Source organism: Bombina bombina, chromosome 2 (genome assembly GCF_027579735.1).
Source record: "Bombina bombina isolate aBomBom1 chromosome 2, aBomBom1.pri, whole genome shotgun sequence".
Lineage (NCBI taxonomy): Eukaryota > Metazoa > Chordata > Amphibia > Anura > Bombinatoridae > Bombina > Bombina bombina.
The window spans coordinates 145359186-145374419 of NC_069500.1; positions in this window are offsets into that span (position 1 = coordinate 145359186).

Sequence of the window (15234 nt, forward strand, 5' to 3'; positions counted from 1 at the left end):
AGGTCTTCTACACAATGTAAGAATGCCTGTCTTTTTATTTGGTCTGAAGACAATTGAGACCTGTGGAACCTTCCCCTTGGGGGTAGTTCCTTGAATTCCAGGAGATAACCTTGAGAAACTATTTCTAGCGCCCAAGGATCCTGAACATCTCTTGCCCAAGCCTGAGCGAAGAGAGAGAGTCTGCCCCCCACCAGATCCGGTCCCGGATCGGGGGCCAGCATCTCATGCTGTCTTAGTAGCGGTAGCAGGCTTCTTGGCCTGCTTACCTTTGTTCCAGCCTTGCATCGGTCTTCAGGCTGGCTTGGTTTGAGAAGAATTACCCTCTTGCTTAGAGGATGTAGAATTTGAGGCTGGTCCGTTTCTGCGAAAGGGACGAAAATTTGTTTTATTTTTAGCCTTAAAAGACCTATCCTGAGGAAGGGCGTGGCCCTTTCCCCCAGTGATGTCTGAAATAATCTCTTTCAAGTCAGGGCCAAACAGCGTTTTCCCCTTGAAAGGGATGTTAAGCAATTTGTTCTTGGAGGACACATCCGCTGACCAAGACTTTAGCCAAAGCGCTCTGCGCGCCACAATAGCAAAACCTGAATTTTTCGCCGCTAATCTAGCTAATTGCAAAGTGGCGTCTAAGGTAAAAGAGTTAGCCAATTTAAGTGCTTGAACTCTGTCCATAACCTCCTCATAAGAAGATGCTTTATTGAGCGACTTTTCTAGTTCTTCGAACCAGAAACACGCTGCTGTAGTGACAGGAACAATGCATGAAATTGGTTGTAGAAGGTAACCTTGCTGAACAAACATCTTTTTAAGCAAACCCTCTAATTTTTTATCCATAGGATCTTTGAAAGCACAACTATCTTCTATAGGGATAGTGGTGCGTTTGTTTAGAGTAGAAACCGCCCCCTCGACCTTGGGGACTGTCTGCCATAAGTCCTTCCTGGGGTCGACCATAGGAAATAATTTCTTAAATATAGGGGGAGGGACAAAAGGTATGCCGGGCCTTTCCCATTCTTTATTTACAATGTCCGCCACCCGCTTGGGTATAGGAAAAGCTTTGGGGGGCACCGGGACCTCTAGGAACTTGTCCATCTTACATAATTTCTCTGGAATGACCAAATTGTCACAATCATGCAGAGTAGATAACACCTCCTTAAGCAGAGCGCGGAGATGTTCCAATTTAAATTCGAATGTAATAACGTCAGGTTCAGCTTGTTGAGAAATTTTTCCTGAATCTGAAATTTCTCCCTCAGACAAAACCTCCCTGGCCCCTTCAGACTGGTGTAAGGGCATGTCAGAACCATTATCATCAGCGTCCTCATGCTCTTCAGTATCTAAAACAGAGCAGTCGCGCTTTCGCTGATAAGTGGGCATTTTGGCTAAAATGTTTTTAATAGAATTATCCATTACAGCCGTTAATTGTTGCATAGTAAGGAGGATTGGCGCACTAGATGAACTAGGGACCTCCTGAGTGGGCAAGACTGGTGTAGACATAGAAGGAGATGATGCAGTACCATGCTTACTCCCCTCACTTAAGGAATCATTTTGGGCAACATTATTATCAGTGGCATCATTGTCCCTACTTTGTTTGTCACATTCATCACATATATTTAAATGGAGAGGAACCTTGGCTTCCGAACATACAGAACATCGTCTATCTGATGGTTCAGACATGTTAATAGGCATAAACTTGATAACAAAGCACTTTATTACTGAATATGTGAAAAAGTATGAAGGAATTGTTCAAAATTCACCAAAATTTCACCACAGTGTCTTGAAGCCTTAAAAATATTGCACACCAAATTTGAAAGCTTTAACTCTTAAAATAACGGAACCGGAGCCGTTTTTACATTTAACCCCTATACAGTCCCTGGTATCTGCTTTGCTGAGACCCAACCAAGCCCAGAGGGGAATACGATACCAAATGACGCCTTCAATAAGCTTTTTCAGTGGATCTGAGCTCCTCAAACATGCATCTGCATGCCTTGCTTCTCAAAAACAACTGCGCATTAGTGGCGCGAAAATGAGGCTCTGCCTATGACTAGAAAAGGCCCCCAGTGAAAAAGGTGTCCAATACAGTGCCTGCCGTTTTTTTAACAGAATTCCCAAAATTAAAATAACTCTTCAAAGTTATAAACCATTAAATATGCTTATAAAGTAATCGTTTTAGCCCAGAAAAATGTCTACCAGTCTTTAAAGCCCTTGTGAAGCCCTTTATTCTTATATTTAAAACTAAGAAAATGGCTTACCGGATCCCATAGGGAAAATGACAGCTTCCAGCATTACCAAGTCTTGTTAGAAATGTGTCATACCTCAAGCAGCAAAAGTCTGCTCACTGTTTCCCCCAACTGAAGTTAATTCATCTCAACAGTCCTGTGTGGAAACAGCCATCGATTTTAGTAACGGTTGCTAAAATCATTTTCCTCTTACAAACAGAAATCTTCATCTCTTTTCTGTTTCAGAGTAAATAGTACATACCAGCACTATTTTAAAATAACAAACTCTTGATTGAAGAATAAAAACTACATTTAAACACCAAAAAACTCTTAGCCATCTCCGTGGAGATGTTGCCTGTGCAACGGCAAAGAGAATGACTGGGGAAGGCGGAGCCAAGGAGGGATCATGTGACCAGCTTTGCTGGGCTCTTTGCCATTTCCTGTAGGGGAAGAGAATATCCCACAAGTAAGGATGACGCCGTGGACCGGACACACCTATGTTGGAGAAATAGCCATTGTCATTAAGGGTAAGAAAATTGAAAAATGGTCCGGTCATTAAGGGGATACACGTCACTCTCAACACTATTTCCTCATTTCAGAGCTGGTGAGAAAAAACAAAATTTATGCTTACCTGATAAATGTATTTCTCTTGTGGTGTATCCAGTCCACGGATTCATCCATTACTTGTGGGATATTCTCCTTCCCAACAGGAAGCTGCAAGAGGATCACCCACAGCAGAGCTGTCTATATAGCTCCTCCCCTAACTGCCACCTCCAGTCATTCGACCGAAGACAAGCAAGAGAAAGGAGAAACTATAGGGTGCAGTGGTGACTGTAGTTTAAAAATAAAAAACACCTGCCTTAAAATGACAGGGCGGGCCGTGGACTGGATACACCACAAGAGAAATAAATTTATCAGGTAAGCATAAATTTTGTTTTCTCTTGTAAGGTGTATCCAGTCCACGGATTCATCCATTACTTGGATACCAATACCAAAGCTATAGGACACGGATGAAGGGAGGGAACAAGACAGGTACCTTAAACGGAAGGCACCACTGCTTGTAAAACCTCTCTCCCAAAAATAGCCTCCGAAGAAGCAAAAGTATCGAAAATTTGGAAAAAGTATGCAGCGAAGACCAAGTCGCTGCCTTACAAATCTGTTCCACAGAAGCCTCATTTTTAAAAGCCCATGTGGAAGCCACTGCTCTGGTAGAATGAGCAGTAATTGTTTCAGGAGGTTGCTGGCCAGCAGTCTCATAGGCCAGACGGATGATGCTTTTCAGCCAAAAGGAAAGAGGTAGCAGTCGCCTTCTGACCTCTCCTTTTACCAGAATAGATGACAAACAATGAAATCCTTAGTTGCTTGTAAATAGAACTTTAAAGCACGAACCACATCAAGATTGTGTAACAGACGTTCCTTCTTCGAAGAAGGATTAGGACACAGGGAAGGAACAACAATTTCCTGATTAATATTCTTATTAGACACAACCTTAGGAAGAAAACCGGGTTTGGTACGCAAAACTACCTTATCTGCGTGGAACACAAAGTAAAGTGAGTCACACTGTAAGGCAGATAACTCTGAAACTCTTCGAGCAGAAGAGATAGCTACCAAAAACAAAACTTTCCAAGATAAAAGTTTAATATCTATGGAATGTAAAGGCTCAAACGGAACCCCTTGCAGAACTGAAAGAACTAAATTCAGACTCCATGGCGGAGCCACAGGTCTATAAACAGGCTTGATTCTGACTAAAGCCTGACTAAACGCTTGAACGTCTGGTACCTCTGCCAGACGTTTGTGTAAAAGAATAGACAAAGCAGATATCTGTCCTTTTAAGGAACTAGCTGATAATCCTTTCTCCAATCCTTCTTGGAGAAAGGACAATATCCTGGGAATCCTAATCTTACTCCATGAGTAACCCTTGGATTCGCATCAACAAAGATATTTTTGCCAAATCTTATGGTAGATTTTCCTGGTTACAGGCTGTATGGCCTGAATCAGGGTATCAATAACCGACTCAGAGAAACCATGCTTAGATAGAATTAGGCGTTCAATCTCCAAGCAGTCAGAAGCAGAGAAATTAGATTTGGATGTTTCAAAGGACCTTGAAGTAGAAGGTCCTGCCTCATTGGCAGAGTCCATGGTGGAATGGATGACATGTCGACTAGGTCTGAATACCAGGTCCTGCGTGGCCACGCAGGCGCTATTAGAATCCCTGACGCCCTCTCCTGCTTGATTCTGGCAACCAGACGGGGAAGGAGAAGAAACGGTGGAAACACATAGGCCAGATTGAAGGACCAAGGCGCTGCTAGAGCATCTATCAACGCCGCCTGGGGATCCCGGGACCTGGACTCATAAAGAGGAAGTTTGGCATTCTGACGGGACGCCATCAGATCCAATTCTGGAGTGCCCCATCGCTGAATCAGCTGGGCAAATACCTCCGGGTGGAGTTCCCACTCCCCCGGATGAAAAGTCTGACGACTTAGAAAATCCGCTTCCCAGTTGTCTACTCCTGGGATGTGAATTGCTGAGAGGTGGCAAGAGTGATCCTCCGCCCACCTGATTATTTTGGTTACTTCCATCATTGCTAGGGGACTCCTTGTTCCCCCTTGATGGTTGATGTAAGCTACAGTCGTGATGTTGTCCGACTGAAATCTGATGAATTGGGCCGCAGCTAGCTGAGGCCATGCCTGAAGGGCGTTGAATATCGCCCTCAGTTCCAGAATGTTTATCAGGAGAAGAGCTTCTTCCCGAGACCATAAGCCCTGAGCTTTCAGGGAGTCCCAGACAGCACCCCAGCCCAACAGACTGGCGTCGGTCGTTACGATGATCCACTCTGGTCTGCGGAAACACATTCCCTGAGCCAGGTGATCCTGAGACAACCACCAGAGAAGAGAATCTCTGGTCCCCTGGTCCAACTGTATTTGAGGAGACAAATCTGCATAATCCCCATTCCACTGTTTGAGCATGCATAGTTGCAGTGGTCTGAGGTGTATCCGTGCAAAAGGGACTATGTCCATTGCCGCTACCATTAATCCGATTGTCTCCATGCACTGAGCTACAGATGGCCGAGGAATGGAATGAAGAGCTCGGCAATTAGTTAAGAGTTTTAACTTTCTGACCTCTGTCAGAAATATTTTCATTTCTACCGAGTCTATTAGCATTCCTAGGAAGGGAACTCTTGGGAGGGGGGAGAGAGAACTCTTTTTGATGTTCACCTTCCACCCGTGAGACCTCAGAAAGGCCACTACAATTTCCGTGTGAGACTTGGCTCTTTGGAAAGTTGACGCCTGAATTAAGATGTCGTCTAGATAAGGCGCCACTGCTATGCCCCGAGGTCTTAGCACCGCCAGGAGGGAACCTAGCACCTTTGTGAAAATTCTGGGAGTAGTGGCCAACCCGAAAGGGAGAGCCACAAACTGATAATGCTTGTCCAGAAAGGCGAACCTGAGAAACTGGTGATAAACTTTGTGGATAGGAATGTGTAGATACGCATCCTTTAGATCCACGGTAGTCATATATTGACCCTCCTGGATCGTTGGTAAGATTGTCCGAATGGTCTCCATCTTGAATGATGGGACTCTGAGGAATTTGTTTAGAATTTTGAGATCCAGGATTGGTCTGAAAGTTCCTTCTTTTTTGAGAACCACAAACAGGTTTGAGTAAAACCCCAGCCCTTGTTCCGCAATTGGAACTGGGTGGATCACTCCCATTGTATGTAGGTCTTCTACACAGCGTAAGAACGCCTCTTTCTTTGTAGTATCTGTAGACAGACGAGAAATATGGAACCTTCCCCTTGGAGGGGAGTCCTTGAATTCTAGAAGATATCCCTGGGATACAATCTCTAAGGCCCAGGGATCGTGTACGTCTCTTGCCCAGGCCTGAGCGAAGAGAGAGAGTCTGCCCCCTACTAGATCCGGTCCCGGATCGGGGGCTACCCCTTCATGCTGTCTTGGGGGCAGCTGAAGGCTTCTTGGCCTGTTTACCCTTGTTCCAGCCCTGGTAAGGTTTCCCTGCTGCCCTGGGTTGTGAAGTGTTACCCTCTTGCTTCGCAGCAGGGGAGGATGAAGCGAGACCGCTCCTGACATTTCGAAAGGAACGAAAATTATTTTGTTTGTTCCTGGTCTTAAAGGATTTGTCCTGAGGGAGAGCATGGCCTTTTACCCCAGTGATTTTTGAGATAATCTCTTTCAATTCAGGCCCGAAAAGGGTCTTTCCTTTGAAAGGGATGTTCAGCAGTATGGATTTGGACGACACATCGGCCGACCAAGACTTGAGCCATAGCGCCCTGCGCGCCAGAATGGCAAAACCTGAATTCTTTGCCGCTAACTTAGTTAGTTGGAAAGCGGCATCTGTGATAAAAGAATTAGCCAGCTTAAGAGCCTTAATTCTGTCCATAATATCCTCATATGAGGTCTCCGTCTGGAGCGCATCTTCCAGCGCCTCGAACCAGAAAGCAGCTGCAGTAGTTACAGGAACAATGCACGCTATAGGTTGGAGAAGAAAACCTTGATGAACAAAAATTTTCTTAAGTAAACCCTCTAATTTTTTATCCATATGGTCTTTAAAAGCACAACTTTCCTCAATTGGTATGGTTGTGCGTTTAGCAAGTGAAGAAACAGCCCCCTCCACCTTAGGTACCGTCTGCCACGAGTCCCGCGTGGTGTCAGATATGGGGAACATTTTCTTAAAAACAGGAGGGGGAACAAACGGAATGCCTGGTCTATCCCACTCCCTAGTTACTATATCCGCAATCCTCTTAGGGACCGGGAACACATCAGTGTAAACAGGAACTTCTAGGTACTTGTCCATTTTACACAATTTCTCTGGGACCACCAAAGGGTCACAGTCATCCAGAGTAACTAATACCTCCCTGAGTAATAAGCGGAGGTGTTCTAGTTTAAATTTAAAGGCCAACGTATCTGAGTCTGTCTGAGGAGCAACCATTCCTGAATCAGAAACTTCTCCCTCAGACAGCACATCCCTCGCCCCCATTTCAGAGCGTTGTGAGTATATATCTGATACGGCTACTAAAGCGTCAGAATGCTCATAATCTGTTCTTAAAACAGAGCTATCACGCTTTGCAGGTAACACGGGCAGCTTAGATAAAAATACTGAGAGGGTATTATCCATAACTGCCGCCAAATCTTGTAAGGTAAAAGAGTTAAGACGCGCTAGGGGTGCTAGGTGTCGCTTGAGCGGGCGTAACTGGTTGTGACACTTGGGGAGAGGTCAACGGGCTAACCTCATTACCTTCTGTCTGAGAATCATCTTGGGCCACATTTTTAAGTGCAACAATATGGTCTTTAAAATGTATAGACATATCAGTACACGTGGGACACATTTTGAAAGGGGGTTCCACCATGGCTTCTAAACACATTGAACAAGGATTTTCCTTGGTGACAGACATGTTTAACAGACTAATAGTAAGATAAACAGGCTTAGAAATCACATTAATCAAGCAAAAACACACTTTGCAAAAAAACGTTACTGTGCCTTTAAGAAATAAAAAAGGCACACAATTTTCCAAAACAGTGAAAAATGCACCAAACTTTCTGAAATTTTCACAGTATGTACCTAAAGCATTGGAAAGATTGCACAACTAGCAAAAAAATCGATTAACCCCTTAATGCCCAAACCGGATTAATAGTAAGCTAACAGACCGGTTAAAACAGATTTAGCACCTTGCCACAGCTCTGCTGTGGCCCTACCTTCCCTTATAAGTTGGATTTATGGGGAAAAAGCTTCTCATGGGTCCTCAAATTGTAGCAGGAACCACCATGTGAACACAGCCTGAAGATCTAGTCCATCTAACTGCGCATTTGAGGCGCAAAATTAGGCCCCTCCCACTCCGGTGCTGTGAGGCCTAAAGAAACACTCCTAGGAGTTATAATATTAGCCATGTGGGTAACAACCCCTGAAAAAAAACCAAAAGGACCTTCTAAGTGTCTCAAAAACGATGTTTACAAGTAAAAACCGTTTGCCATAAAAAAGTGTCAACCCATAAAAAAGTGTCAACCAGCATAAATTAGCCCTATAATGTAAGCTTGTAATTCCATACTTAGTCTCTGAATAAAGCTTACCCTTCCCTCATGGGGATCTTATCAGTCCTTTTCTAGCATTATCACAGTCTTGTCTAGAAATAAATGGCTGAACGAACATACCTTATTGCAGCCTAATCTGCAAACCGTTCCCCCCAACTGAAGTTTTCTTGTACTCCTCAGTCCTGTGTGGGAACAGCAGTGGATTTTAGTTACAACATGCTAAAATCATTTTCCTCTCTGCAGAAATCTTCATCCCTTTTCTGCTGGAGAGTAAATAGTACAAACCGGTACCATTTAAAAATAACAAACTTTTGCTTGTAGAACAAAAACTACAAATCTAACACCACATTCACTTTACCCTTCCAGAGAGAGACCCTATTGCTTAGAGCCGGCTAAGAGAATGACTGGGGGGTGGAGCTAGAGGGGAAACTATATGGACAGCTCTGCTGTGTGCTCTCTTTGCCACTTCCTGTTGGGAAGGAGAATATCCCACAAGTAAAGGATGAATCCGTGGACTGGATACACCTTACAAGAGAAAGTATGAAGCGAGGACCAAGTCGCCGCCTTACAAATCTGTTCAACAGAAGCCTCATTTTTAAAAGCCCATGTGGAAGCCACCGCTCTAGTGGAATGAGCTGTAATTCTTTCAGGAGGCTGCTGGCCAGCAGTCTCATAAGCTAAGCGGATTATACTTCTTAACCAAAAGGAAAGATAAGTTGCTGAAGCCTTTTGGCCTTTCCTCTGTCCAGAGTAGACAACAAACAATGCAGATGTTTGACGAAAATCTTTAGTAGCTTGTAAATAAAACTTTAAGAACCACGTCAAGATTGTGTAATAGACGTTCCTTCTTTGAAGAAGGATTAGGACACAGTGACGGAACAACAATATCCTGATTGATATTCTTATTAGATACCACCTTAGGAAGAAACCCAGGTTTGGTACGCAAAACTACCTTATCTGCATGGAAGATCAGATAAGGGGAATCACACTGCAAGGCAGATAACTCTGAAACTCTTTGAGCCGAAGAGATAGCTACCAAAAACAAAACTTTCCAAGATAAAAGCTTAATATCTATGGAATGCAGAGGTTCAAACGGAACCCCTTGAAGAACTTTAAGAACTAAATTTAAACTCCATGGCGGAGCAACAGGTTTAAACACAGGCTTGATTCTAACTAAAGCCTAACAAAACGCCTGAACGTCTGGAACATCCGCCAGACGCTTGTGCAAAAGAATAGACAGAGCAGAAATCTGTCCCTTTAAGGAACTAGCTGACAATCCCTTCTCCAATCCTTCTTGGAGAAAAGATAATATCCTGGGAATCCTGACTTTACTCCATGAGTAACCCTTGGAGTCACACCAATGAAGATATTTACACCATATCTTATGATAGATTTTCCTGGTGACAGGCTTTCGAGCCTGAATTAAGGTATCAATGACCAATTCGGAGAAACCACGTTTTGATAAAATCAAGCGTTCAATCTCCAAGCAGTCAGACGCAGAGAAATTAGATTTGGATGGTTGAAAGGACCCTGAAGTAGAAGGTCCTGCCTCAGCGGTAGAGTCCATGGTGGAAGGGATGACATGTCCACCAAATCTGCATACCAAGTCCTGCGTGGCCACGCAGGTGCTATCAAAATCACCGAAGCGCTCTCCTGCTTGACCTTAGCAATCAGACGAGGGAGCAGAGGAAACGGTGGAAACACATAAGCCAGGTTGAAAGACCAAGGCGCTGCTAGAGCATCTATCAGCGCTGCCTTGGGATCCCTGGACCTGGATCCGTAACAAGGAAGCTTGGCGTTCTGACGAGACGCCATGAGATCCAGTTCTGGTTTGCCCCAAAGTTGAATCAACTGTGCAAACACCTCCGGATGGAGTTCCCACTCCCCTGGATGAAAAGTCTGTCGACTTAGAAAGTCCGCCTCCCAGTTCTCTACTCCTGGGATATGGATAGCTGATATATGGCAAGAGTGAACCTCTGCCCATAGAATTATTTTTGAAACCTCCAACATTGCTAGGGAACTCCTTGTTCCCCCTTGATGGTTGATGTAGGCTACAGTCATGATGTTGTCCGACTGAAATCTGATGAACCTGACCGCAGCTAGATGAGGCCAAGCCTGAAGAGCATTGAATATCGCTCTTAGTTCCAGAATGTTTATCGGAAGGAGTGTCTCCTCCTGAGTCCACAAGCCTTCAGCCTTCAGGGAGTTCCAGACTGCACCCCAGCCCAGAAGGCTGGCATCTGTCGTTACTATTGTCCAATCTGGCCTGCGGAAGGTCATACCCTTGGACAGATGGACCAGAGATAACCACCAGAGAAGAGAATCCCTGGTCTCTTGATCCAGATTTAGTAGAGGGGACAAATCTGTGTAATCCCCATTCCACTGACTGAGCATGCAGAGTTGCAGCGGTCTGAGATGTAGGCGGGCAAACGGCACTATGTCCATTGCCGCTACCATTAAGCCGATTACTTCCATACACTGAGCCACTGAAGGGCGAGAAGTAGAATAAAAAACACGGCAGGAATTCAGAAGTTTTGACAACCTGGCCTCTGTCAGGTAAATCTTCATTTCTACAAAATCTATCAGAATTCCTAGGAAGGAAACTTTTGTGAGAGGGGATAGAGAACTTTTTTCTTCGTTCACTTTCCACCCATGCGACCTCAGAAATGCCAGAACAATGTCTGTATGGGACCTGGCGATTTGAAAATTCGACACCTGTATTAGAATGTTGTCTAGGTAAGAGGCTACTGCTATACCCCGCGGCCTTAGGACCGCTAGGAGTGACCCCAGAACCTTCGTAAAGATTCTTGGTGCCGTAGCTAACCCAAAGGGAAGAGCCACAAACTGGTAATGCCTGTCTAGGAAGGCGAACCTGAGAAACCGATGATGATCTCTGTTTATCGGAATGTGCAGATAAGCATCCTTTAAGTCCATGGTAGTCATATATTGACCCTCCTGGATCATAGGTAGGATGGTTCGAATAGTCTCCATCTTAAAGGATGGGACCCTGAGAAATTTGTTTAGGATCTTGAGATCTAAGACTGTGGTTCCCAAGAAAGAGGGAACCTTCAGACCAAACAGATTTGAATAGAAGCCTTGCCCCTGTTCCTCCTTTGGAACTGGGTGGATCACTCCCATAACTAGGAGGTCTTGAACACAATGTAAGAATGCCTCTCTCTTTATCTGGTTTGCAGATAATTGTGAGAGATGAAATCTTCCTTTTGTGGAAGATATCCCTGGGACACAATTTCCAACGCCCAGGGATCCTGGACATCTCTTGCCCAAGCCTGGGCGAAGAGAGAAAGTCTGCCCCCTACTAGATCCGTTACCGGATCGGGGGCTGATCTTTCATGCTGTCTTAGAGGCAGCAGCAGGTTTTTTGGCCTGCTTTCCTTTGTTCCAAGCCTGGTTAGGGTCTCCAGACCGGCTTGGACTGGGCAAAATTTCCCTCTTTTTTTGTATTAGAGGAAGTTGAAGCTGCGCCACTCTTGAAGTTTCGAAAGGAACGAAAATTAGGCTGTTTGGTCGTTAATTTGTTGGACCTATCCTGAGGAAGGGCGTGACCTTTTCCTCCAGTAATATCAGAAATGATCTCCTTCAGTCCAGGCCCGAATAGGGTCTGCCCCTTGAAGGGAATGTTGAGAAGCTTAGACTTTGAAGTAACGTCAGCTGACCAGGATTTAAGCCATAGCGTCCTACGCGCCTGAATAGCAAAACCTGAGTTCTTAGCCGTTAGTTTGGTTAAATGAACAACGGCGTCAGAAACAAATAAATTGGCAAGGATATCATCAAATGGGGTTTCTACCTGTAGAGCCTCTTCTAAAGACTCAAACCAGAAGGCCGCAGCAGCAGTGACAGGGGCAATGCATGCAAGGGGCTGGAGAATAAAACCTTGTTGAATAAAAATTTTCTTAAGGTAACCCTCTTATTTTTTGTCCATTGGATCTAGAAAAGCACAACTGTCCTCGACAGGGATAGTTGTACGCTTCGCTAGAGTAGAGACTGCTCCCTCCACCTTAGGGACCGTTTGCCACAAGTCCCGTGTAGCGGCATCTATGGGAAACATCTTTTTAAAAACAGGAGGGGGAGAGAACGGTACACCTGGACTATCCCATTCCTTAGTAATAATTTCTGAAAACCTCTTAGGTATTGGAAAAACATCAGTGTAAACAGGCACTGCGTAGTATTTATCCAATTTACACAATTTCTCTGGGACTACAATGGCGTCACAGTCATCCAGAGTTGCTAAAACCTCCCTGAGCAACATGCAGAGGTGTTCAAGCTTAAATTTAAATGTAGACATATCAGAATCAGGTTGAAGTGTCTTCCCTGAGTCAGAAAAATCACCCACAGATAAAAGCTCTCCTTCTTCAGCTTCTGCACATTGTGAGGGTATATCGGACATAGCTACTAAAGCGTCAGAGAGCTCTGTATTTTTTCTAGCCTCAGAGCTGTCTCGCTTTCCTTGTAACCCTGGCAGTTTGGACAATACTTCTGTAAGAGTATGATTCATAACTGCCGCCATGTCTTGTAAAGTATACGCAATGGGCGCGCTAGATGTACTTGGCGCCCCTTGAGCGGGAGTTAAAGGCTCTGACACGTGGGGAGAGTTAGTCGGCATAACTTCCCCCTTGTCAATTTCCTCTGGTGATAAATCTTTTAAAGCCAGAATATGGTCTTTATAACTTATAGTAAGATCAGTGCATTTGGTACACATTCTAAGAGGGGGTTCCACAACGGCTTCTAAACATAATGAACAAGGAGTTTCCTCTATGTCAGACATGTTTAACAGACTAGTAATGAGACCAGCAAACTTTGAAAACACTTTAATTAATGTGAAAAAGCAAAATATAAAAAAACGGTACTGTGCCTTTAAGGGAAAAAAACAAACACAAAAACTGCAAAACAGTGAAAAAAGCAGTTAACTCTATGAAATTTGTACAGTGTATATAATAGACTAAAATAGCATTGCACCCACTTGCAAATGGATGATTAACCCCTCAGGTTCAAAAACTAAGCAAAAAAACACAAAGCAAAGTGCCACAGCTCTACTGTGGCTCCTACCTTCCCATAAAACGACTTTTGTAGGCACAAAAACCCTTTACAGAGGTCCAATATGACAGGGGACTCTTTCAGGGAAGCTGGATGTCTCAGAATGTAAAAAACAACTGCGCAATTAGAGTGCGAAAATAGGCCCCTCCCACCATGCACTCAAAGTCAGAGGGCCTTAAAAAACTATTCCTAGGAGTAAAATAACAGCCATGTGGAAAACTAGGCCCCAAATAAAGATTTATCACCTCAGTAAAAAACGTTCTTTTATATATATATAACGTTTTACATACTAAGCCATAATAGAAAGTAATATGAAAATTACCCTTTACTGCAAGCATGATGCCAGTCGTTATTAAATCACTGCAATCAGGCTTACCTTAACTATATCAGGCACTGTCAGCATTTTCTAGTTCTTATCATCCTCTAGAAAAAAATATACTGAACATACCTCAGGGCAGTTAATTCTGCAGGCCGTTCTCTGAGCTGAAGTTTCCCCATACTCTTCAGTTATGTGTGAGAACAGCAGTGGGCCTTAGTTACAATCTGCTAAGATCATCAAAAACCTCAGGCAAATTCTTCTTCTAATTTCTGCCTGAGGTAAAAAAACAGTACAACGCCGGCACCGTTTAAAAATAACAAACTTTTGATTGAAGATAAACTACACTAATTCACCACATATCTCTAGCTACTTCCCTTGTCGAGAGCTGCAAGAGAATGACTAGGAGTGGCAGTTAGGGGAGGAGCTATATAGACAGCTCTGCTATGGGTGATCCTCTTGCAGCTTCCTGTTGGGAAGGAGAATATCCCACAAGTAATGGATGAATCCGTGGACTGGATACACCTTACAAGAGAAACCAAGGTTTATACAGAAAATGTTTTAGTGCTGCAACAACAAATCGATATAATCAATATAATCGATTATGAAAATAGTTGTCAACAAATCTCATAATCGATTAGTCGGTTTGCAATTAGTTGGTCTGTGCACAGCACCAAATGTAATGCTCGTGCTATACCCCTCTATCAGACCGAACTCGGCCAGTAGTCCTGTTATCCCAGCGTCGAGCCGGAATGATAGGGAATATCCCAGAGCAGAGAAAGTTAGTAAGATGAGGAGAGCGGCACTCACCACAGGCAGGACAGTCACCAATGGCAAGGCAAATCACTGGAATGGTCAGACAGGCAGGATTTAGCAACAGTAAAGCAGTCCAAGGACAAACCACTAGAGTGGTCAGGCAGCCAGGGTTTGGCAACGGTAAAGCAGAGTAGTCAGACAGGCAAAGTTCAGTAGCAATATATCAGTCCAGCAATTTAGGGCTTAAACAGGTAGAATAGTCAGACAGGCAGGGTTCAGCAGCAATATATCAGTCCAGCAATTAAGGGGTTAAACAGGTAGAGTAGTCAGACAGGCAGGGTTCAAAACACAGAAAGGCAATAAGAAAAACGATCTATCACTCCCAGGAGTACAAGAAGTAACACCTATACTTGGGCAGTAATAGATCGTTTGATAGAAGCTTACATAGGCGCAGGATTCACGCTACAGATGTCTGGACCGGCATTAGAAGAAGGGAGCATGCGGTGCGGCGATGACGTCAACACCGCACGCATCAGATACAGCCCCTCGCAACGAGGAGGGAAGGAGACGCTGCACCCCTAGCAACGGCTAGAGCGGCACGGCATGACACCAACTGCTTTACTCCGATGAACTCCTGCACATGGTATTGTGTTTTATGGTTATGGCCTTAGCCTAAAAGACGTATACAGATGTTTACTTTTCACTTTTTCAGGACATTATTAAGTTTATCACTACTCCTGGCTTATGTAAACCCAGAAATAAAATAGGAGTCATTTGGATTGTTTATAATAAATCAGGTGATTTGGGTCTATGCTTTGCATGATATAGTGCCGAGCTTGTTATTTACACCTAACCCTAGATT